Source organism: Anabrus simplex, chromosome 3, assembly GCF_040414725.1.
Source record: "Anabrus simplex isolate iqAnaSimp1 chromosome 3, ASM4041472v1, whole genome shotgun sequence".
NCBI classification, from domain to species: Eukaryota; Metazoa; Arthropoda; class Insecta; order Orthoptera; family Tettigoniidae; genus Anabrus; species Anabrus simplex.
Window position 1 is genome coordinate 171744152 of NC_090267.1, and position 25789 is coordinate 171769940.

A 25789-nucleotide genomic window follows, 5' to 3' on the forward strand; every position below is an offset into this window, starting at 1 on the left:
CAGAAAGATGTTGCATATCCCATCCCTGTTAATGCTGTGGTGGCAGAATAGAGAAATACAGTGGAACCTCGATTCTCCGTTTTTTGAGGGACCACGGAAAAAAACGTACAACATGGGAAAACGGAAAATCCGAGAACGAATAAACCACCAACAATTTGGCTAAACATTACAAAAATGAAATATGTATATTTATAATCTTACAAACGCCCCTAAATCAAACCAAACTACAGCCCCAATGGGCCTTCCGCCTACCAAGCGACCGCCCTCGGTCCGAAGGCCTGCAGATTACGAGGTGACGCATGATCAGTGTGACGAATCCTCTCGGCCGTTATTCTTGGCGCTCTAGACCGGGGTCGCCATATCACCATTAAATACCGGTAGCTCCTCAATTAAAGGTAATCGTAGAATGACTGAACATGGAGCCAGTCCTCATATCCAGGTAAAAATGCCTGACCTGGCCAGTAATCGAACCCGGGCTCTCCGGGTGAGAGGCAGGCAAATTAGACCGCGGGGATGGCTTCAAAGGTGAATTATCCGTACGCGACTTAAAAATCTCGAAACTTTACATTCAATTTTACCGGAGAAACTTCGTCAGTTCCCTCTGAAAACGTCATATTCCTTCGAAAACTTCTTTCAGTTCTGCAAATTTGATCAGCCAAACTCTTCGAAAAATCTAATACGCGTAATGCCAAGCCAAACAATCGACCACAAGTAGTTTTTTATTCTCTAATGTAATAAAATAAAGCACAATAGATACAAAAGCGTCCAACATGATGGCAAAATCCCCTTTTTTTAATCTTCCATTGTAATTTGGTCACCAGTATACTGTTTCTAGTCAGTTTATGGAAATATTGTACCGCGTAAATTAGACCTACATCGACTTTTAAAGGTTATGTTGAACTCGAGAATATTGTTTCGAAAGTATCAATCCTCAAGTTCTCGAATGCATTATATTTAGTTTTGCCCGTCATTAATCACAATCAAATTGGAAAGAGAAAAAATATCATTAACACTTCCGAAATTACGATTATTCGCGACCTTGAGCTCAGCTGGAAAGCGCGCTCGCTGCACAAGTCGGTACGAGTGCAAAATGATACAAAGTACAAATAAAACGACTGCGGCTTTTATACCATTTTAAAACGAAAACGTGAAATTCCCAGTCATATATTAGGCTGAAAACAGTAAGAGGCAATCCCAAAACCGCCCATGGCTTTATGTAGGCTATGTAAGGTGCAACATCTGTTCTGGTCTCGATAACATAATCGTATACGATAATATTAAAATATTAAATTTGTGTTACTTACGAAGGAGCAGTTTCGATTCCTGCCTGAAAGCCCAGTGACTATACAGTGCCCTGATGGAAATGCCAAAAACCTGTTCGGCGACACACTCGAAAAAAAGTAAAAAAAAATTAACATCTAACCCTGGACATAATGTACCGGTAGACGTTTTGCAAGTACGAACATTTGACGAAACTCGCTCCGTCTTCAAATAGAGCTGTGGAAATGCGCTCTGTCTCCTTCCAGTTGTCGTGGGCACACTCTGTGTTATGATTTCCGAGGATTCTCTAAACAATACTGCCCGAATGCGATGCTAAGATGATCCCTATGCAAGTTCACCGCCGATCGCTTTTCCAGTACAGTACTACTTCAAATTACCACAATGACGGGACGTCAACACGAAGATCCGTAACTATGCCGTAGCCGTCCTTTCGTAAGATACAGTTCCTTGAAAAACGCGTGATCGAGGATTTGGCATTGATGGGACTGAAATTTCTGGACGGTTGATCCGGGAAATCGTTTCTTCGAGGAACGGATAATGCGGGATTTTTACAACGTGAGTTAACTAGGATGCTCGCGGGACCACGTAATTTGAACGAATAATAGGAAAAACGGAGTTTCCGGGAACGTATAATCGAGGTTCTACTGTACAAAGTATGTATGATACTATTAAGCTTTAAATTTGGTAGTCCCTAAAATAATGTATATCTTCAACAATATGGTGGCCATAAACAGCATTCCTGTACCGTGCACGTCAGTTTATCGTTTAAATAAAGGAAGACATTGAACACTAAATATACATAAATGGCAGGATGTGTAAAGCACTATGCTGAAGAAAGGAGGAATATGAAACAAGACAGAACATAATATTGACGGGGAAGAAGTCTCTGAACGAAGCATATAAACATTGTATATCCTTGTGAAAAGCATGTATGAACCATACATCACATACGTGAGTGAGAGACATAACATTTGCCCAGAGAAGAGGTCCGTGATGGGTCTGCTATTCGCAACCAGAGGCAGTGTACCCCAGCATACGTGGGAAATCCCAAAAAAGCTTGGAATCCAGCACGAGACCCCGAAAAAAATTACAGTCAACATTTTAATAGATTCAGTGACTATTTAAAGTCATCACTTATATTACTCCTAAATGATAATTGTTTAGTACTTTTACATTCTTTTTCATATCTTCAATTATCATTGTCTAAATTATAAAAATTCAGGATCCTTGTGGTCATTCACAGCTTGTGAATGCCGTAATGTTATTGTATATTACACACATCAAAAAAATATTTTGCACCCCTATATATTGCTTAATTGTGTTGTTATCTTAGCTTGCCCTCTGCACACAGGAAAAATGACCCTTAGGATGTTTGTAAACATACAACTTCATGTAACCCACCCAACCCACAGGCAGAACGCCATGCTCAAATGGGAGCAGTATTTCAGTTGAAGTTATAGCACTAGCATAGAAGCATTAGTGGTGTGTTCTAAGCAGTGTAGTGAGTGTTAAGGTAGCATGACTTGCAATGTTCATATTCGAGCATGGATATAATGACATTATGTCAAGAAAGATTATCAATAAGGGCAGTTGCTCAACATGTAGACTGTAATCAGTGAAATGGTTCAAACCTGGTACCTCGTGCAGGTTGTCCAAGGTCTGCGAATCAAGTCGAGGACCTTGATCTTCAAAGTTCTGCTCGGAGGAATCCTGAACGCAATGCTGCCAAGCTCAGTAATGATCTTCGGGCAGCCACAGGTAGCCGGGTTTCAACTCAATCTGAGGGACGCAAGTTGCACGAGGTACAACTTCACTCACAATGCTCATGACGACACTCGTCCCTCAAGCCAAGACATCATGGGGCGCGGTACAGATGGGTCTAACATTATGCTGAATGGTCTCTTCAGAATTGGCATAAAGTCCTTTTCACCGATGAGTGTCGCATAAGCCTTGTTCCTAAAGATCATCAGCAACGTACACTGACTGACAGAGCAAATGCAACACCAAGGAGGAGTGGTTCGAAAGGGACGAAAGTTGGGGAAAAAACAGAGACGGCACGGACGAATAATTGATGTTTATTTCAAACCGATATGCTGGTTACACAATGCGCACGGCATCGACTCAGTAAAATGTAGGATCACCGCGAGCGGCGATGCACGCAGAAACACGTCGAGGTACAGAGTCAATAAGAGTGCGGATGGTGTCCTGAGGGATGGTTCTCCATTCTCTGTCAACCATTTGCCACAGTTGGTCGTCCGTACGAGGCTGGGGCAGAGTTTCCAAACGGCGTCCAATGAGATCCCACATGTGTTCGATTGGTGAGAGATCCGGAGAGTACGCTGGCCACGGAAGCATCTGTACACCTCGTAGAGCCTGTTGGGAGATGCGAGCAGTGTGTGGGCGGGCATTATCCTGCTGAAACAGAGCATTGGGCAGCCCCCGAAGGTACGGGAGTGCCACCGGCCGCAGCACATGCTGCACGTAGCGGTGGGCATTTAACGTGCCTTGAATACGCACTAGAGGTGACGTGGAATCATACGCAATAGCGCCCCAAACCATGATGCCGCGTTGTCTAGCGGTAGGGCGCTCCACAGTTACGACCGGATTTGACCTTTCTCCACGCCGACGCCACACGCGTCTGCGGTGACTATCACTGACAGAACAGAAGCGTGACTCATCGGAGAACACGCCGTTCCGCCATTCCCTCATCCAAGTCGCTCTAGCCCGACACCATGCCAGGCGTGCACGTCTATGCTGTGGAGTCAATGGTAGTCTTCTGAGCGGACGCCGGGAGTGCAGGCCTCCTTCAACCAATCGACGGGAAATTGTTCTGGTCGATATTGGAACAGCCAGGGTGTCTTGCACATGCTGAAGAATGGCGGTTGACGTGGCGTGCGGGGCCGCCACCACTTGGCGGCGGATGCGCCGATCCTCGCGTGCTGACGTCACTCGGGCTGCGCCTGGATCCCTCGCACGTGCCACATGTCCCTGCACCAACCATCTTCGCCACAGGCGCTGCACCGTGGACAAATCCCTATGGGTATCGGCTGCGATTTGACGAAGCGACCAATCTGCCCTTCTCAGCCCGATCACCATACCCCTCGTAAAGTCGTCTGTCTGCTGGAAATGCCTCCGTTGACGGCGGCCTGGCATTCTTAGCTATACACGTGTCCTGTGGCACACGACAACACGTTCTACAATGACTGTCGGCTGAGAAATCACGGTACGAAGTGGGCCATTCGCCAACGCCGTGTCCCATTTATCGTTCGCTACGTGCGCAGCACAGCGGCGCATTTCACATCATGAGCATACCTCAGTGACGTCAGCCTACCCTGCAATTGGCATAAAGTTCTGACCACTCCTTCTTGGTGTTGCATTTGCTCTGTCAGTCAGTGTATTTCGAGGCAGTCTGGTCAGGCTTCATGTCTCGGACAAAATGTCCAGCACGTGCAGCAATGTGGTGGTTCCCTGATATTTTGGGGTTGAATTATGTGGACCCACTCCTAGTCATGGAAAGCAATGTCACAGCTGTACAATACAGCGATGACATCTACAAGCCCATACCGACACCTCATTGCCAGCATTTTGGAAGAGAATTTATCTTAATTGGTGATAATACGCACATTCATTGTACGGTTCTCATTAGTGACTTCCTTTGTAATCGCGATACTGCTCAACTAGAGTGATCGCCGTGTTCCCAGATAGAAACGGTGGTGGTGGTGGTGGTGATTATTGTTTTAAGAGGAAGTACAACTAGGCAACCATCCTCTGTATAACACTAATCAGAGAGAAAGAATGGAAGGGGTCCGACACTTCGAAAAATGAAGCTATCGGCCAAAGTAAGACAAGGGTCACGAAGGGCGTGAAAATGAATGACTCCCTAGCCCTCGCAAACCTAATAGCGTCGGGGTCGGAAAAGAACAAGAGTTGACCAAGGGAGGTCGGACAGGATAGATTAAAAGTGAGGAGCCTGGCACAAGTAAGTGGAAGCAATGCCAGGACTCAGCTGAGGGCGCCGTGGTCGCCAACCCACACTCCAAAGTTCAGAGCCCTTGGGGCCCAGATAGGAACCCTATCAAACATGCCTGTGGGATAAATTAATGAAGTCAACGGACATCTCTACCCAACAACCTCTCGGAGATCTACGCTGAATACTATTGAGGAGCGACACCTCATTGCCAGCATTTTGGAAGAGAATTTATCTTAATTGGTGATAATACGCACATTCATTGTACGGTTCTCATTAGTGACTTCCTTTGTAATCGCGATACTGCTCAACTAGAGTGATCGCCGTGTTCCCAGATAGGAACCCTATCAAACATGTCTGTGGGATAAATTAATGAAGTCTACGGACATCTCGACCCAACAACCTCTCGGAGATCTACGCTGAATACCATTGAGGAGCGAGACAATTTGAACTAACATCACCTTTGTGAACTAGTGGACTTTCTGCCAAGGCGAATTCAGGCATGAATCAATGCAAGAGGATGTGTTATCTGATGTTAAAGGTACTGAGATCGTCGCCAGAAGACCTATCTGTGTCGGTGCGATGTAAAGCAAAATTGTAAAAGAAAAATGTACTCATGTGTGCTGTATTCAGTAAATGAAATTGAGAAACTAAAACTGTATTGTTGTAGAGGCTCTCATTTGTTATTTTGTTGGGCAAGGGTACGTCTTTCGTTTTTGTTTTTATTTTCTATTAAAGCGAGTCCAACTCGATGTAAAAATGTATGTGTGTAGTTAATATATAGATCCATGCAGTTTGTCCATATCCATAAGAATAATAATGAATCTACGAGTGGCTATTTTATTTTAAGAAACAAATGAGAAGAAGTAATCGTTCAGACCACATTATTTTGAAGCCTCATTACAGCAATATTAAGGAGAGGTTTGATTTCGAAGTCCCAATAATTGCTAGTGAGATTGCATGACTAATGACATAAGTTACATGTTGGATCGAGAGTAAGAGCCGAGTTCTTCCCAAAGCAACGCATGTGTAGACCTTCAAACCACAACCCATGAAACTCAAAAAATCAGTCAAACGGCTTTATCATCACTCTTCTTAAATCTTAAATATCACCGATCTCATAGTTTTGAAAGAAAATGTAAACGGTAAAAAGTGGTTAAAGCAGACAGAAGCATGAGAATACAACAGAGATGAAGTCGGATACCCTACCTTGAATAATGTGTCGAAACATCTGTGACGATCTACCGTAAGGCTGTTACTCCCGACTATCACGACGACTAAAATATGTTACTGACATCATGTGATGGGAAACTTTAACTGCGTTCAAATATAAGAAGTCAGGGAAGAATTTGTTTTTATGAATGTTTTGTGATTTAAATTCCCTTCAGTGGGCTTGGAAATTTTAAGAGACATCAGGGTGGCAAATATTAAATGGACTGACATGAGTCTCTTATATAAGTATACCGGTATTCTAAAAATGCCAATTTGCTGCACCAGGGCACAATCCCATTCATTATCTGGAACATAGAGGGCGAGTACGTAACCATTTAGGTTATACAAAAAGAAAAGCCTTCTGAAGGGTACTAACATTAGTAATTTTGTAAGTAAACCACCGCCATCATCTCTCTACTTGTAACTCACGATTTGCCTTCTACCTTGGCAAAAACCCAGTACCGCTATCTAACCTCCAACCTGCAATTTTACGCCAGCTTTGACTGATAGCTTCTGACTGCCTTCATGAGCATCTGCACGATATTTGACCAGTGGCGCTAGTACGAATGTCAGATATTTATTAACATTATGTAGAGTCAACTTAAGAGTACCGTAACTAAAAGGTTCCTTTTATGGCCTTGCTGTCTTCTTCTTATGGGGCATTCTCCCCACAGAAGGTTAGCGGCCATCATAGTACAATAATAATTCCTATTTTATGCTTCGTATCGGCGTTCCCATACCATGGATGTTGAACCACTGTCGGAAGTTCCGCACCTGAGTAATCTTCTCCACCCACGTCCGTGTTCCCTTTGGTCTTATTTACTAGGATCATTTATAGCCTGCCCGGCTGTATTTATCATTTCCAAGATATGACCAAAGTCGGTCGATATCCTGCATTTTGTGAGGGGTAGAACAGCTTAGCACGATAGCTTGTCGTTGGCGATGCAGTTCACCCTTGAGATCTTCAACTCACTGTGTTGTGGTAAATAGAACATTTATCATAATTACCGTAAAGTGGGGCTACTTCGGGATAGGTTTTAGTGTTTTTTATGGATTTCTGAAAAGTTTTAGTATATTTAACGGATAAATGTAAGTTATTTCAATAAATTTAACTTCCTCTTTCTAAATTTGAAACATTTTATTCTGTGACCATTCCTTGCCGAGTGATCCCCCCCACTAATTTTGTCCGTGCTTCACGCCATAGCTTGGAATAACTTTGGGACAAATCGTTTTCCAGACTAAAACCAATGGAGAAAAAGAATTGTCCCAATGTTTGATTAGTAACATAGAAATTATGGACAAATTTAAAAAATTAAACACATTAAAGTGACAAACTCACGAGTAACCTTAATACAGACTTCATATAAAACTATCAGATATGAAATCATGAATATACACTGCAAATCAGCAAAGAAATAAAAAATGCATGTGATAAAATTCAGTCCTGTGCTTATACTACAGTCCCAAATCCTCAGCAGCGTAGTCAGGATCGGCCAATGGGGGGTGGGGGTGAAGGAGGGGGGATTATAGTTACAAAATGATGGAAGAACAGTATGAAGGTGCATGCATGACTTGTCATTATAAGGACATTATAAGTGAATCGCAGATCTGTTGGTTCTACAATTATGTCTTAATGTTTATTTAGTTTATTATTTATTGTCAGTTTGTGTTTATTTTCTTTTTGTAAAATTTCAATGGGGAGGTTTTTAACCCGCCGCCGCCCTCACCCCCCCCCCTCCCTTGGCTATGCTTCTGCAACTTCTTAACCTAAAAACGCCTCGAATACATCCATTGCAGCATAAGATGATCCTCTTTCTCGGGTCACTTCCACTTATTTCCGATTTTGCCACGGATGAGACCATGAAGCCCTTCATTGGTATTTCTATTATCCGTTCCGAGTATAGTTCACCTTTGTGTATAACAAGTACATACCTCATTTAGCATAAATTTTCTGCTCGGTCCAGGCGTGACTAAGAGGGTTAGTGAAGACTCGTCAGTGCCTTTGTTCTCGACGTCGAAGGTTACGCTTTCATCAGTGCTACAGTTTGTGTCCTCTCCGTTTTCCGTCGTCTTTCCCCTTCGGCAGGAAGAGCTCGCCGTGCAGTCGTTCTTTCCTTTGAAGTGGATGGCTCGTCCGTCCTGGCACCAAGAATGTCTTCTACAGATATGGTCTTCCCCGCGGGAACGTTAACCTTTTTACGTCTCATATGATGCTTCTGCGTTGCTTCATTTTTCTTCTGCACGAAGTGATCCATGAAGGTGTCACTGATTTTGGGCTATTACGAATAACGGAAGCCTTTCCAGTACCATTTGGCAATTAAAAGGGGTATATGCCGGTTTTCCAGAAGCCTGATTTCAAGTTATCTCATCTTGAAGTCACGCTTGCCCACAGCTTCTTTAGCAAGGTCAAAAACTGGCTCGGTTCTTGGGTACAGAACTGCACCTGCTGCTCGTTGCCTTTTCTTTTCAATCCCTGAGTGTCTTACGCCACTCTACTTCCAATGGGCGAAAGTATGCGTCATTGAGCGATTGCAGAAGGTAGGTGGCGTTCAGCAGCAGAGCAATAAATTTTATATTGCAACAGGAGTACCGGTAATTGGATAAACCAATCTTCAAAGCACTCTCTGTCAAACCACCCACTCTTGGTCCTGTTGTAGGCTACCTGGCTCCCGGCGGTAATACTTTCAGGAGTAACGCCGGTGAGCTGAAATACGATTTAATATTTTAGTTACTACTACAGAAGTAGCGTTAATTAATCGCAGAGTATTATTTTTTCGCGTTTTATTTGAAGCTATGAATAAGGCCATGTACGACAGGAAAAGGGATAAAAACGTATACGAAGCAGACAATAACCACAGACATACAGATATAGACTGGCAATGAGCAACAGGATTCTGAAGCCGGAAGCGTGCGGCCGCCGCCATCTTAGATCACTACACTATCCCGATGCATTAATCAAATCAAATCAAAATCTCCTTATTTGCAAATGAGGTGTCTACCTCGGTGGCAAATGGTACACTAAAATACATTATTGTCAAGCACTAAATATTAAATTAACAAGAGAAGAAAATGTTCCCAAAATACAATATTATACAATTTACGCTAACAATGTTTTCCATTAAACACACAGTTCATCCTTGATAAATTTACATTGTTTACAAAATTCTACTTATAATATCTCCTGTAGTACTTACGAATATAGTCAACTGATATACAGTATGTGGAATTACTTCAAATGATACTATACAACTGGTATAAGATTAAAATTTACATTGCATTTATTTACTTATTTATTTTTTACCCATTCTGGAACCTAAAGGCCGGTCTCCACTGATTAACATCTAACAACAACATGTTAAATGTTAAAAGTGTTAAATGTTAACTGGTGACACCATCAACATGTTAAATGTTAAATGTTGAATACTGTTTCATTTAACATTGTGTCCACACTTAATAAACATGTTAAACTTAACTTTCTTTGTTTATATGTAGGTAGTTCATCATATCAGTTTGCGGTAATAAATTTAGGTGGTGTCAAGTATTTTCAAACAAGGACAAAGGACTCAGATGAAAAAGATGTGGCCTTTGTTATTGCCACTGTTGCTTCTTGTTATGATTTACAAATGCAGTTTTATTAGACACATTTCCTCCCCTCATCCTGCTCATTGCTTCAAAAGCAAGACACTATGAAGTAGGTATAAACTTCGTCCGTTCCCGCCCCCCGCCCCCCGACTTCAGACTTTTTCTGATTTTTTGCAATACTCGACTGTACTGGGAGCGGAGGTACGCTAGGTTTTTTTCGATGCACTCGCGGGAATAATTATAATATAGAGTTCCTGGAAATTGTCGGCTTTCTTCGCTTTATCTATGTATTCCTTTGATGAGACATCACACAAAAAAGGCCTTTCTATTATATCATTAATTAAGTCCAAAGGAATCTTGCTCCATTCCATTTCTGACTATAAATTTTAGTATAGGCTAGTGCAGACAGAACGACACGCGTACGCGTACCGGTACTGGTACTGTATTTGTAGCTTATAACAAAGAGAATGAGTGTTGCCGAGTGTTGTAACTATAATCCTACTTCACGAGAAGCACGTCGTTTGCGCCGTTTGGCTATCTGTTGACATGGAAACGGCAAGGAAGTTGCCGAAGCTGTGCCAACATCTTACGAAGAACGAATTGACTTGACATGTTTTCCACTTGGAGCGCAAAACACGCCAACATGTTAAAAGTGTTAACCTCAACATTCTGAGTTAACATGCAAAGTCAATTGGAAGACACCAACACAATATACATGTCAATTGTAACATGTTAAATTTAACATGTTGGTGTTAAATGTTAATCAGTGGAGACCGGCCTTAAGTAGCATAACGATCTGCTGCGTCTTAACCGCAGCCCCTTTTGCTACCACTTTTCAGAGTTCCTGAAGGGCCTTCACAGCTACCGTAGCGGTCCCAGGGCCCTCGAAGACCCCACTGCACTTTACCCCTACAGACAGTCCCCTACTTTGGCTGTCCAAACTCCTTAGACCAGGGGATGGAATTAATTTATTCACACACATTTTTTATTTGCATTAGCCTGCACTGGTCGAATGCCCTCTAACATTTCATTTATTTTCTCTGTTGCTGTTTATTTTCTTCTTGAATATCCGTGCAGATTTTGGAAAAGGATCAAACACTACACCTGGTAAACTGTTCCACTCCTTCACACCCTTCCCAATGAATGAAAATTTACCCCAATCGCTTCTGCTAAAATTCCTCCTAATTTTATATTTGTGGTCTGTCCTGCCGATATAATTACTTTCCAACTGAAGCCTCTCACGGATATCTCCCCATGCTTCTTGTATAGGCTCTATATAATCCTATAAGTCTAGTTTTCTTCCTTCTCTTACTTAAAGTTTCCCACCCAAGTTCCTTTAACATTTCTGATACACTACTCTTTCTTCTGAAATCCCCTGTTAAAAATCTTGCTGCTTTCCTCTGCACACTATCTATTTTTATTAAGTATTCTTGGTGAGGATCCCGAACACTGTTTGCATATTCCAACAATGGACGAACCATACTTAAGTAACTTTTCTCTTTCAATTCTTTGTTGCATCCTTTAAGTTGCCTCATTATGACATGTAACGATCTGTATGCTTTCCCAACAATGTCATCAACATGACCCTTCCAGTGCAAATTACTTTCAAATTTCACACCTAAGTATTTGCACTTGCCATCTTTTGGGATATCTACCTCATCCAAAGTATATTCAAATTCAGTTTTAAAACTCCTGTTTGTAAATGTTGTAACAGTTGATTTACCTCCATTAACCTTCATATTATTCTCTTCAACCCATTACTGGATACTCTCAAGGTCCCTTTGTAATTCTGAACAATCTGATTTTTGATGTTATATTATTCCCTAAATCATTTACGTATATTAATGAAAGTAACGAACCGATTATACTACCCTGTGCAATTCCCTTCCAAACTTTCTCTTCCTGTGATACATTATTTCCTACTTTGACTTTCTGAACCCTTGAATTTAGAAATGTTTTATCCAACGTGTAACCCGTACGTCCAATCCTATTCCCTCCAATTTCTTTAATAATATTCCATGTTCCACTCTATCAAAGGCTTTGGAAAGATCTATGGCTATGCAATCTAACTGGCCTCCTGAATCCAATTGATCTGATATGCCCTGCTGAAATCCCACCAGTATCCGAAACGGGAATATTGGGCAGGAGATAATTGAAATAATTAAAAGCACATCGAAATAACAACAATAATACTGATTAATTAGATCTATTAGCGTCTTCCCCCCTACCCATTTACGTGCTTGCGATATTAACACCGCTTTGAAACTGCACGACGTGGCGCTCCACCTTTGTATAAAAGCGTGCACATACCTGCATTTTACTGTTAAAAACAAGAAACATTGGTATATTAATTTACAAATGCTTAAAAATCGCCAACCTCTCAAGATCGATCTATGGTCAGATCTGTTTCCATTCAACTCTGTGTTAGCATTATTCACACGTATTTTCAAGAACATCGACGAAATTATTATACTAATAAGGCGATAACATGCGTGCCCATTACGTTTAGATCTAAAGCATGTGAGCTTAACCTTAAAACAAGTTTCTTTCATACAAATGAGCCGTGGCTTCATTAGGTATGTCCCCTTTCGTGACTTAAACCATTATATGTATTTTCTCTAAAATACATCTCAGTAAGTTTTCACACATGAAGAGTATCTTTCGTAGAAACAGAGAGATTACCCCTATTCTTCAAAGAGACGAATGGATAAGAATTTTCTTTTTGTACGGCTGCTTCCTTACAAGTATCACATAGTAGAGAATTGGCTAACATCTTTACCACAAACCCTGAGAAATATTCAATAACTTTCTGTGATAATAAAACTAACACTTATCGATGTATGCAAGCTTACTAATCCTTCCACTCTAATTTTAACAGTAACTTTGACATCCTTAGAACATATCCTTAAAGGATAGGAGACCAAGACCACTATTATTTAATTAGTAATATAACCAAAACAAAACCTCAACTAATAACCAAGTGTTGCGGTAACATTTTTATTATTATTATTATTATTATTATTATTATTATTATTATTATTATTATTATTATTATTATTATTATTATTATTATTATTATTATTATTATGTCATCCATTTAGGAAGGCTCGGCTTGTGCCGGTATCATAATGGGTTGACTCGGCCTAAGCAGGGAGTCCCCCTCTTGATTATGAAATTATACAGATATCTATAAATATTTACAGCAGATTATTAGCATTTTTCCGCACTCCATCACAAGGGGGCTAACGCCAACAAATATACATCGGAAGGAAGTTACCTCTGTCTCCTACATAATTAGGCACCTTTAATAGTAAATTTAATAGCGTTAATAAGTATACAACAAGTGTACGTGAGCACAAGTGAGCCACTTACTGGTGTATTGAAACTCCTGTTCCTTCGTTCTTTTTTTCTTCGTGAATAGGAAAAAAACCACACCCAAACACTACGCAGGTATTCACCATTCAGCCACATAGTAGTTTGCCGAAAATAAAAGTGAAATATGCATAAAAACAACATAAACCAAATCTGCACGTAACACAATATGGTAACATACGTCATGTTTACAGTAAATCTATAGTGACGTTAGATGGTGGCGGCCGCAAGTTTCAGGCTTCACTAGCACAAATGCTACGAGATACAGCGCTGCCAGTCTATTTACTATAAGTATGTCTGTGACAATAACATATTCGTAGAAGTGACGAACATCTCTACAAAGATTATAAATTGAAAAAAAGCATGATGTAACGATGCTGGATAGGGAAAGAAATGCCTGGAAAATAGTGACAGATGAATTCAGCGCTTCAAGCGACGGTAAACACGGTTAAGAACAAGTGAAGCATCCGTGGAAAGACCTGAAAGTGAAATGTAGAAATCAGAAAGACATTCAAACCCGGGAATGTTTTTAAAAATTGCGATCCCGAGACAACATACATAGATAACATTTCGAAGATGTTCATTGAAATAATCCCCCAATTTTTCATTCTAGACATTTGCTAGAAGTTCACTGCGTGGGTAAAACCAGGCTATAGGCAAACAATATTAATAATGATTGTAAATGAATAGCAAGTTATCTGGAGAAGTACACCTTCCGATTTGTAAGAAGTTCACCATTGACCCCGAGGACACAGCTAGGAATATACGAAGGTGGGCAGAAGTATTCAAATCTATGGATATATAGTTTTAAATGTTGAATTAATCAATACAGAAGGCGGAAATGTGTATTATTCAACATGTAATTTCCCTTAACAACGTTCCGTTATCGTACCTTATGTTGGGGATATCACTTGTAAATAAAATACTGAATCACTTCACTTCGTTACGGCTGGCATTTTTTTTAAATTATTAGGCTACCGTACTTACCACAATCCACTACAAAGAGATTACAGATTCAGGTACACATATTCCCCGATAGAGTGTGTATGAGTCCTTTACTATGAATCTCCAACATCCTCCCCACACTGGTCTATCTCGAGTGGGATGACCAGCTGGACAGGCCGTGTCACATGGTTTCCATCCGAGGTGCGAAGAATAACCGTTCTAGTTCTCCTGTCACGTCCTTCGCGTAATTCTTCGACCCGTGCTTTATTCCACATGTGTCTTGGGCACGTATCCTCTTGTAGTAAAACTACGTCACCGACCCTGATTCTTGAGCCGTGGTCTCGGGGCTGGCGAACTTCGTGAAAATTCCGTAATAGTAGCAACTACTCTTTACTCCAACGCTTCCAGAAGTCGTCAGTCATTCGCTGGAGTAGTCTCAAGGTCTTAACAAGGCCTCGCCTAGGTGGTTCTGGTCCAGTAGGTATCGTAGTGAGTCGATCGCCAACGAGGAAGTGGGCTGGAGTCAATGCAACACCATTGTCATCATGTTGCATCAAGGGTCTTGTGTTTAATACGGCTTCTATGCTGGTCAAAACAGTCCGTAGCCCTTCGTCATCAACAGTGAAACGTCCAAGTATTTTCCGCAGAGATCGCTTGGTCAGGCCGATCAGTCTTTCCCACCATCCTCCCCACCAAGCGGCACGTGGGGGTAATGAACTTCCATGAAATACCTTGCTGGGCCATATAGTGGCGAGTCCGTGCCGCTGTCAGTTCTCTTCACAAGTCTGTTAACTCTGTGTTCGCTGAATGGAATGTCTGAGCGTTGTCGCTGTAGATCGTGTATGGCCGCGTCGGCCTATAAACCTCTGCAAGGCCTGTAGGAATTTGTCTGTTGACATGTCTCTGAACAGTTCCGCAGGTGAATAATGCAATGTAGGCTTTCTTCATGAGGTTGCCAGAAGTAACGTACAGTGGTCCTGCGAAGTCTAGTCCCGTTACTTCGAATGGTCTGCAAGGACGTAGACGATCCAGGGGAAGTGGTGCTTCTAATTCCGCCGGTCTCCTCCGGTGAACAATTTTACACGGAAAGCAAGTGTGTAAGACCTTCTTGGTTGTTTGGCGTGCTCGCAATATCCAGAATTCTGTGTGTAGTTCAGTTAGGATAGCGGGGACACGTAGATGGTAAAGTCTTATGTGAGTTTGTTTTGTCAGAAGTTTACAGAAAGCGTGTGAGCCATCCAGAAGTATTGGCTGCTTTTCGTTGCTCGAGATGTTTGCGTGTTGTAGCCGTCCGCCTAGTCGGAGGATACCATGTTGTAGAAATGGATTGTAGCGAAAGATCTTCGACGCTCGTGATAGTGGAAGATTATTCTTCAGGGCTTGCAGTTCAGAAGCAAAGCATTCCTGTTGAACTTGCTTTATCCAGTACGTTCTTGCTTCTTCCATTTCTGAGACTGTGAAGTTGTGACAATACTTGGTTTTCTCCTTCAAGCATTTCGCGAATCGTAGAATCCACGTAGTAACTCGTAAAAGTTTCCAGTATGTACTAAATCGTGAGGCATCAAACCATTCTGGAGTGGTGGTTGCAAGAACTTGAGTGGTCTTTCTTTCCTCGGGTAGACTCATATTAGTGGGGATGACATCTCTGGACCATGAGTAGGAAGGTCCATTCAACCACGAAGGTCCGTGCCACCATGAGTCCAAGGACTCTAGTTGATGTGCTTGAAGTCCCCTAAAAAGGTGGTCAGCTGGGTCGTTGATTCCTGGACAGTGTCTCCACTGACTGGATGTGGTATGAGTCAAAATTTCAGTCACTCGATTACAGACAAATGTCTTCCAACGGTTGGGATAACTTCTTATCCACCCTAGTGTGACTGTAGAATCACTCCATAACGTGGCAGGGATGGACGTTACTCCAGTGGCTTCGTAAAAATAATGTAGAACTCGGGATCCGACCAAGGCTGCTAACAATTCGAGCTTGGGAAGGGTCACATTCTTCACAGGAGACAGTCTGGCCTTGCTGCAGACTAAACGAACGGTGTAAGCGTCGTCGACAAGTGACCGGACGTACAATGCGGCGCCGTATGCTCTTTCGGAGGCGTCGAAAAACACGTGCAGTGATAAATCTGTGCCGGAATTCGAAATGGAAATTCATCGTGGTATCCGGTTTGGAGAGAGGTACTGTAGGTGTGAGAGCAAATCGTTCCATCGATGGGCGAGATTAGGTGGTAAAATTTCTTCCTATGCCAGTCCTTGGCACCAAGTGCCTTGGAAAAGGATTTTCACAGTGATCGACACGGGTGAAAATAGTCCAAGTGGGTCGTAGAAGCGTGCGGTGGTTTTCAGTATCTGTCGTTTAGTTGCTGGCTGTGTGGATAGTTTTTCAGTGACGTCACCTGGGGTTGTAAAGAGTTGGTCTAATTCCGTATTCCAGTCGATACCTAATACTCGTGTCTGCAGTACGACTTATCGACTTTCTGCTTTCCAAATGTTCATTAATGGCAAGGAATTCATGACCCATTTGGAGAGTGGGAGTCGAATGTGGCGCAGAAGGGCTATTAGTTCATAATAAAGGGTAACGGCCGCATTGTCATCTTCTACGCTGGCAGTGAAGTCATCCATAAATGTGCAAGCATCTAGGAGGGGCGCTGCCGTGGGATACGTGTTGTGGTGTAGGGTAGCTAGTTCACGGAGAGTAGCTGAGAGGAGGAACGGGCTACAGGTGAGGCCAAAGGGTAGACGGGTGAGTCGGTACGTTACGACGTCCTCTGTTGTCGTGTAGGTTCCGTCTGTAGTAGTGTCGATGGGGTACCAAAGAAATCTGGTGAGATCTCTATCTTTTTCGTCAAGGGCTAGCTGGAGAAATGCCTGGGTACCGTCACATGCGATGGCCTTTCGATGCAATTGAAACCTTAAGAGGGTGGCAAAAATTTCGGGTAGGAGATTTAGACCCATGTCGAGGGCATCGTTGAGGGATGGAATCCTGGTTCGTGAGAGGAAGCGTCGTACACTATTCTCCATTTAGTGGCATCTCGTTTCTCCTTCTTGACGACATGGTGTGGCAGATAAAATATATTTCCCGGGTTTCGGCACCATAAATGTTGGGGATATCACTTGTAAATAAAATACTGAATCACTTCACTTCGTTACGGCTGGCATTTTTAAAAATTATTACTTACCACAATCCAGTACAAAGAGATTACAGATTCAAGTACACATATTCCGCGATAGAGTGTGTATGAGTCCTTTACTATGAATCTCCAACACCTTATAACACAAGTACGGTATTCAAATGCTCTCTCTGATACAGCAGTAAAACACAATAAACGATGGAACTCATCCGTGTCTGCTGGCACACAGTACACAAGCAACTTTAGCTACGAATGGCCACAGTCCAAATGGGGTGGAAATGAAACGAGACCCCTCTAGAGGAGAGAAACATCATCTTGTTTATGCATGAACAAAATAAGGCACGTAAAGAAATTCGTCCACTGTGTCGTCTGTACCCCAACGCTATAAAACGAGGAATATCATTGTCAATCAGCCTAGTAAAGGTGCTCCGCCAAAACGTACTTCTAGAGATAAAAGACAAGAGATGAAAATGGTGAAGCAACATCCCAGGATAATAGCAACCGAAATTTGATCACATGTGGAAGAATATCTTGGTAAGGTGGTTCATGGAAGAGCAGTTCGTAGGGTTCTGAACAGTACCGGTACTGGGTGAAATCCAGAAACACAAAGAATAAAACCGCATGTACGTAAACAAACAAAACAAAAGCGTTTAATGTTTGCCAATGAGTATGTAACAAAGAACATTGAGTTCTGGGATCATATGTTATGGTTAGATGAAAGCAAGTTCAATGTACACCAAAGTGATGGTCGATTAAAGGTATAGAGACAAAAATACTGAGTGGAATCCTAAAAATATAGACTCTAGGACAAGCATAGGGGAGGCAGCGTAATGGTATGGGAATATATGTCATCAAGTGGTGTGGGTGAACTAACTTTTATTGATGGCAACGTGAACAAGTATTATTACATGAACAGACTACAAGAACATCTTTAGGGAAATGCTCAAAAACCAATTCTTGGAAATAATGTTTAACGGCAGCTAATAACACTAACTGTTACGCTACGGAAAAGCACTGAAGGCGTATAACAGTTACCGACTACTGAAACATTTTACCGTCTGTATGCAACTCCGTTATTTTAGCCATTTGGAAACACTGAATTACGTGAGATATCCGTATTCATGCGAGACTGATCATGAGTAGTATTCAAAAGAGTCGAAGTGCTGTGCTATTCTATATTGCCGAAAATACATTACAGGTTCAGAAGTTATTCACAAGGGAAACGTGCTATGTCTTTTATTTTACTTTATTTTATTTTATTTTATTTTATTTTATTTTATTTTATTTTATTTTATTTTATTTTATTTTATTTTATTTTATTTTATTTCCATGAACTACCATGTGGTATAAAAATATTCCTTCTTATTATGACCAATGTTTCCACCTTTATAAAGCTGTTGAATTTTTAATAACTGTTGATTTTATTTCTCATAGGGTGTATTATTATTATGAATACTAATGTCCGCCTCTGTGGTGTAGTGGTTAGTGTGATTAGCTGTGACCCCCGGAGGCCCGGGTTCGATTCCCGGCTCTGCCACGAAATTTGAAAAGTGGTACGAGGGCTGGAACGGGGTCCATTCAGCCTCGTGAAGTCAAATGAGTAGAAGTGATTTCTATTCCCATCTCAGCCATCCTGGAAGTGGTTTTCCGTGGTTTCCCACTTCTCCTCCAGGCATAACTGGTGAGACCACCTGGGCGAGGTACTGGTCCTTCTCTCCAGTTTAATCCCCCCGACCCAATGTAGAGGTGGGATCCCTCCCTGAGTCCGAGGGAAAAACCAACCCTGTCCGGCTCCATGGCTAAATTGTTAGCGTGCTGGCCCTTGGTCACAGGGGTCCCGGGTTCGATTCCCGGCAGGGTCCGGAATTTTAAGCATAATCGGTTAATTACACTGACACTGGGGTTGGGTGTATGTGTCGCCTTCATCATTATGTCATCCTCATCACGACGCGCAGGTCGCCTACGGAAGTCAAATCAAAAGATTTGCATCTGGCGAGCCGAACTTGTCCTCGGACACTCCCGGCACTTCATTTTACCAACCCTGTAGGGTAAACAGATTAAGAAAGAAGGAATAATAATACTAATTTTTATCCTCAACAACTAAAGTAAAAATAACCTGCAATTAAATAATTATGATCATCAGAGACGCAAGGGTGTTTGAAAAACCGTTCATATGGAGTTATTGTCAGCGCTGGTCAAACAATTAAATACCATTTGTTGGGGCGGTATTACATCGTACACAGTTCTTCACAATTAAATTGCAGTTAATTAATTGTTTTCCTTGATTAAGAAAAGTCAGTATCGCCATAATGTTTAACCATAGAAACATTTTAATCAGTTCCCGAAAAAATGAAGTTGGGAGGGACCTTTGAGTTTGCAACGTCGCAAGCCACACCTCCTGGAAGACGAAACACATTTGATGTTGCCTTGTTTACTTCTCCTTCATCCTCAGGGTTGACCAAAATATACGCCCAAATGTTACCTGTTTCCTTATACACCCGGAATTCTTGTTATCACGAGTCTTCTTCTTCTTCGTGTCTGTGCTCGTTTTACGGCTTCTTTCGGGGTACTCACAGTGAATTAATAGTGCCGCTCACGATTCCTGCTGGTTTTTAGCCCGTAACCACACATCACGTTGTATTACCACGGTTTAGGGCGAGAGACTGATGTACTGTATTTTTAGTAAACGCACTGGTATGCATAAAACTAAATCGTAAGGGGCTGCTGAACCACCCGGTATACTGTTTTATTCGGAAGATAGTGGGTTCGAACCCCAATCTTGGCAGCCCTGAAGATTATTTTCCGTGCATTCCCATTTCCCACCAGGCAAATTCTGGGGCAGTACCTTAATTAAGGCCCCAAGGTCGCTTCCTCACCTCTCCTAGCCCTTTCCTGTCCCATCGTTGCCATAAGACTTATCTGTGTCGACGCGACGTAAAGCAACTTGTAAAAAAATGGTATACTGTTTTTTCTTCAGTTTACACATTTACTTTTTCGTTTTAGATGTTTGATGTTTGTATATACAGTTGCGAATAATAATGATACGCTATTTATCGTTTATGGTGTTCTATGTAGCTCTTTCTGAAGAAGAGGGAGAGAAAGTGTGCTTTTGGAATTTGCGAGAATCTTCTTCTTCTACCATTTTCCCACTTATGTGAGGTCTCGGGTGCGAACTATGTCGCACACGTGAATTTGGCCTTGTTTTATGACCGCATGCCCTTCCTGACGCCAACTCTGTATGGAGGGACTTAATCACTGTAGCGTGTTTCTGTGGTGGTTGGTAGTGTAGTGTGTTGTCTGAATATGAAGAGGAAAATGTTGGACAAACATCCAGTCCCCGATCCAGAAAAATTAATCAGACACGATTAAAATCACCGACCCATCCAGGAATCTAACCCGGAACCCTCTGAACCGAAGGCCTGAACGCTGACCATTCAGCCAAGGAGTCGGGCTTGGAGTTTACGAGAATATCATTCATTAAACGAAATTGTCTATATTACTCTCTGTTTCAGTTCTTGGTGCCTGAAGCGAACTCGTCTCTCAACACCTTCACTCACTAGCATTCGGGAGTGCGATTCCCGCCTGTCGCAAATGTTTCCCCGGGTACTGGCGGGCGTGAGTATGAGTTGTTTTTGACATTCTCTGGTAAGTATACGAATGAATAAAGTAAGTGCAGAAACTGACCACTGTTGTAAGGTATACATCGCTCGTTCGTTCGTTCGGTCGTTCGTTCGTTCGTTCGTTCGTTCGTTCGTTCGTTCGTTCGTTCGTTCGTTCGTAATCTGTTTACCCTCCAGGGTCGGTTTTTCCCTCGGACTCAGCGAGGGATCCCACCTCTACCACGTCAAGGGCAGTGTCTTGGAGATTAAGACTTTGGGTCGGGGATACAACTGGGGAGAATTACCAGTACCTCGCCCAGGCGGCCTCGCCTGCTATGCTGAACAGGGGCCTTGTGGAGGGATGGGAAGATTGGATGGGACAAGCAAGGAAGAGGGAAGGAAGCGGCCGTGGCCTTAAGTTAGGTACCATCCCGGCATTTGCCTGGAGGTGAAGTGGGAAACCACGGAAAACCACTTCCAGGATGGCTGAGGTGGGAATCGAACCCACCTCTACTCAGTTGACCTCCCGAGGCTGAGTGGACCCAGTTCCAGCCGTCGTACCACTTTTCAAATTTCGTGAATCGAACCCGGACCTCCGGGGGTGGCAGCTAATCACGCTAACCACTACACCACAGAGGCAGACAGGTATACATCATTATCACTCATAATTTATCAGATCCCACATTCAATATCCATTTGACCAGTGCTTGTGTTTACCAACATTATGGTGAGGAAGGATATAATTCCTTACAATGTTATAGCGTATCCACGTCATAATTAGGTACTTCGGCATATGACTATAATATTGTGTGGAATGTCCGACTCGCTGGCTGAACGCTCAGCGTACTGGCCTTCGGTTCGGAGGGTCCCGGGTTCGATTCCCGGCCGGGTCGGGGATTTTAACCTGAATTGGTTAATTCCAATGGCACGAGGGCTGGGTGTATGTGTTGTCTTCAATCATCATTTCATCCTCATCACGACGTGTCAAATAGAAAGACCTGCACCTGGCGAGCCGAACCCGTCCTGGGATATCCCGGCACTAAAAGCCATACGACATTTCATTTCATTGTGTGGAATTTTACAAAGTCGCGGACGTGGGATTATTTTGAAAAGCACATTTCGCCGATGTACCGCGCATCCAGCTCGCTCAGTCCTGCATGGTTTAATGTCACATCAGGATAAGAATGTTGTCTCTCGGAAGCTGTCGCATATTCGTTTTTTCTTTATCTGTTAACTACGACAAGATGAAAGGTGTTAAATCATAGTGCATTTATGGCAGTAAAAATGAAATGAAATGGCGTATGCTTTTAGTGCCGGGAGTGTCCGAGGACAAGTTCAGCTCGCCAGGTGCAGGTCTTTCGATTTGACGCCGTTAGGCAACCTGCGCGTCATGATGAGGATGAAATGATGATGAAGACGACACATACACCCAGCCCCCGTGCCAGAGAAATTAACCAATGATGGTTAAATTTCCCGACCCTGCCGGGAATCGCACCCGGGACCCCTGTGACCAAAGGCCAGCACGCTAACCATTTAGCCATGGAGCTTTACGACAGTATCGTACCCATGATCGACCGATTGGGGGGGGGGTTATAGTGTTACAAAATGGTGATAGAACATCATAATGAAGGTGCTTGTGAGTGTGTGGGGGGCTCACGCATGAGTGTCTTTATAAGGACACTGAACAAGTGAATTATGTTGAAATTCAGATTGCAGTTCACTGCAAAATCTAACATTAAAATACAGAGCGAGAACAATACGATCAAGGTCAACAGTTTTACAGCGAATGGTATGTTCAGATTACAATCTAAAATCCAAATTTCGAGGCTTCTTAGAAAATAGATTAAAGAGATCTGTTGGTTTCATAATTGTCTCTGTGAATGTCACTCCATGTGAGATTTGTGCTGGGCAAAGTGGAGGCGGGACAGGTTTTTCTCCGGGTACTCCGGTTTTCTCTGTCATGTTTCATTCCAGCAACACTCTCCAATATAATTCCATTGCATCTGTCATTCATTAATCATTGCCCCAGAGGAGTGTAGCAGCCGGCACAATTCCTATCCTCGCCGGTAGATGGGGGCTTCATTCATTCCATTCCTGACCCGGTGGAATGACTGGAAACAGGCTGTGGGTTTTCATTTTTTTTCTGTGAATGTTCAAAAGAGCCAAACCCCTTGCCCCGGTCATTAAGCATCAAATATACAAAATTCTCTCATTGTTTTACAGATAGATCCGAAGGGGATAAAATTGAACACATCCTTACCACATACTAAATGATAAAACTGAAAATGAATATTAAAAACTAAGCTTCAGCAGCAACTGAATATTTCTGAGATGACACACAAATTCACACAGCCTGTAGTCTTCAACAAAGTAGTATAATTTTCATAGAATACAACTTTGTACTAACTAGAACAACAATTCAATGTCACAATTTCACTATCTATCCAAACGCGTTGTGGAATAAAAATAAAACTGTGACGTAATTGTTGTATACAAGGAACTTGGTATACGAGGCACAACATAAAAGTTTATTGCTTCAACACATTTATACCATATATACATGAAATAGAACGAAACTTTTCTTGAAGCTTGTTGAGTTGCACACGTTTAATGTTAATATAAGGTAGTAGGCTGAGGGCCTGAATAATATTTACAAATTGAGATTCCCATATACATTCAATCTTGTCTTGATGAGACAGTCTGTTCAAATGAGAGAATGTTCTTGATAGTCGAAAACTATCGGTCATATATAATAACAAGTGGAACTTGTAGAGAGAGTTCGTATTAGCAGAATGCTAACAGGAGTATAACTTGCAAGGAACTTGCGTCTAGTGTTTATATATAGCAGAATGCTATGATTGGAGTCGGAGCACTGTAGGGGACTTAAGTGAGTAGCAGAATGCTTGGATGGGTGCTCGACGTGGCTACGGGATGCAGCATGAATGAGGCAACGTCCAGAGGTGAAACCTCACGGCCAGGAATCAGTCCACCTATTCAGAACACATTTTTAAGAGGGTACCTCCGTGTCTGACTTGCGGTGTAGTCTTGTCATTGGACACTGTTGGAGTCCTGGAGAGGCGAGAAACGTTGCTCCTTTTATAGCGTTGGCTGACGTCACCGACGATCACGTCAGCGCACTGCAGACTGCCTCATGGTCTCTGAAAACATCCATGTGTCGGGCGGGCTGCGGAGATTGTAGGCCCGGAGGACACACACAACACCCTACCCTCCTAATTACGCCGATACGGCGCGAAGCGGCGACGGCGCTGGCGGCAGCAGCGATGCTGGGCTGGAGAGTCGGCCTTGTCTGTTGTGTTGTCCGGAGCCTGGTCTGGGCGAAGGAGCGCAGAATCGTCCTGAAAAGAACCCATGTTGATTAATTGGTCCAGAGCTCGGTCTGCAATGTTTTTTTTTAGGTATTACAAGGAAATCAACAGAAGGCGATGGACGATAGCGGAGGCGTATCTGGTCCTGGTGGAGGCAGATGCGTTTCTCGGCGGTCTGGATGTCATAGAGACGATGGCCCAAGGTACGGCAGATGATACCAGGTATCCAGGGAGGATTGGACTTGAAAGTCCGGACATATACTTTGTCGGCGGCGTTGAACTTCGGTTGCGAGTGCTGCGGCTGGGCAGGAAGAGGCTGCAACAAAGAAATCAAAGTGCGATGAGGGCGTCCATGGAGCTTGTGAGCTGGAGTGAGGTTGTCGGTACCAGGCATAGTCCTATATCTTCCTAGGAGTTGTAACAATGCTTGGTCCTTAGTTAAACCTGAAGATACAGCTTTCTTCATGTTTTTCTTGAAAGTCTGGACAAAACGTTCAGCTTCACCCTTAGATTGAGGTTGAAAAGGCGGAGCCAGAATATGCCGTATGCCATTATGAGTACAGAAGTTCTGTAAGTGAGTGGCAGTAAATTGGGGTCCATTGTCGGAAATGAGCACTTGAGGTAAACCTTCAGTAGTGAAAATCTTCTGGAGTGCGCGAATGGTAGCTTCTGTAGTAGTAGAATGCATTTCTACGACGTAGGAGGCCATGGAGTGAGGTCAGATGACGGTGCGTTCTGATGTACCTGACACGGGTCACAGTGGCGGATGAGTTTCTCGATGTCGGCGTCAATACCTGGCCAATAGCAGTGTTGACGCGCGAGTTGCTTGGTGCGTGATATTCCCCAATGACCTTCATGTAACAAGTCGAGAACTTGCTTGCGTAGACTAAGTGGGATAACCACTCGGAATAGGGTGCCTGTTTCTAATAGGATAACTCCGGCACGAGTCGTGAGACGATGCTGAAAACGATGATAATGTGCAAGGCTGGTAGGAAGCTTGGTTTGAAGAGGCCAACCGTTGCGGATATAAGTACGAACTGTAGCTGGTGTACTATCCTTATCAGTCACTTTGGCGATGCAAGTAGCGTCAATGAGAAAACTGGAGACTGCGTCTTCAAGTTCTATGTCTAACTGAAGACATTCAGATTCTTGAGAATCGAAAGTAGTATCAGGACCTACAGGAGAGAGAGCATCAGCATTACAATGTTGGGATGTGCTACGATAGGCAATCTGATATGAGTAGTCAGGAAGAAATATGGACCATGTTTGAAGTTTCCGTAGAGAATGTTCAGGGATCTTATTACCAGGATGGAATAAGTGAAAAAGAGGCTTGTGATCAGTAATTATGAGTAATGGTTGTCATAGAGATACTCG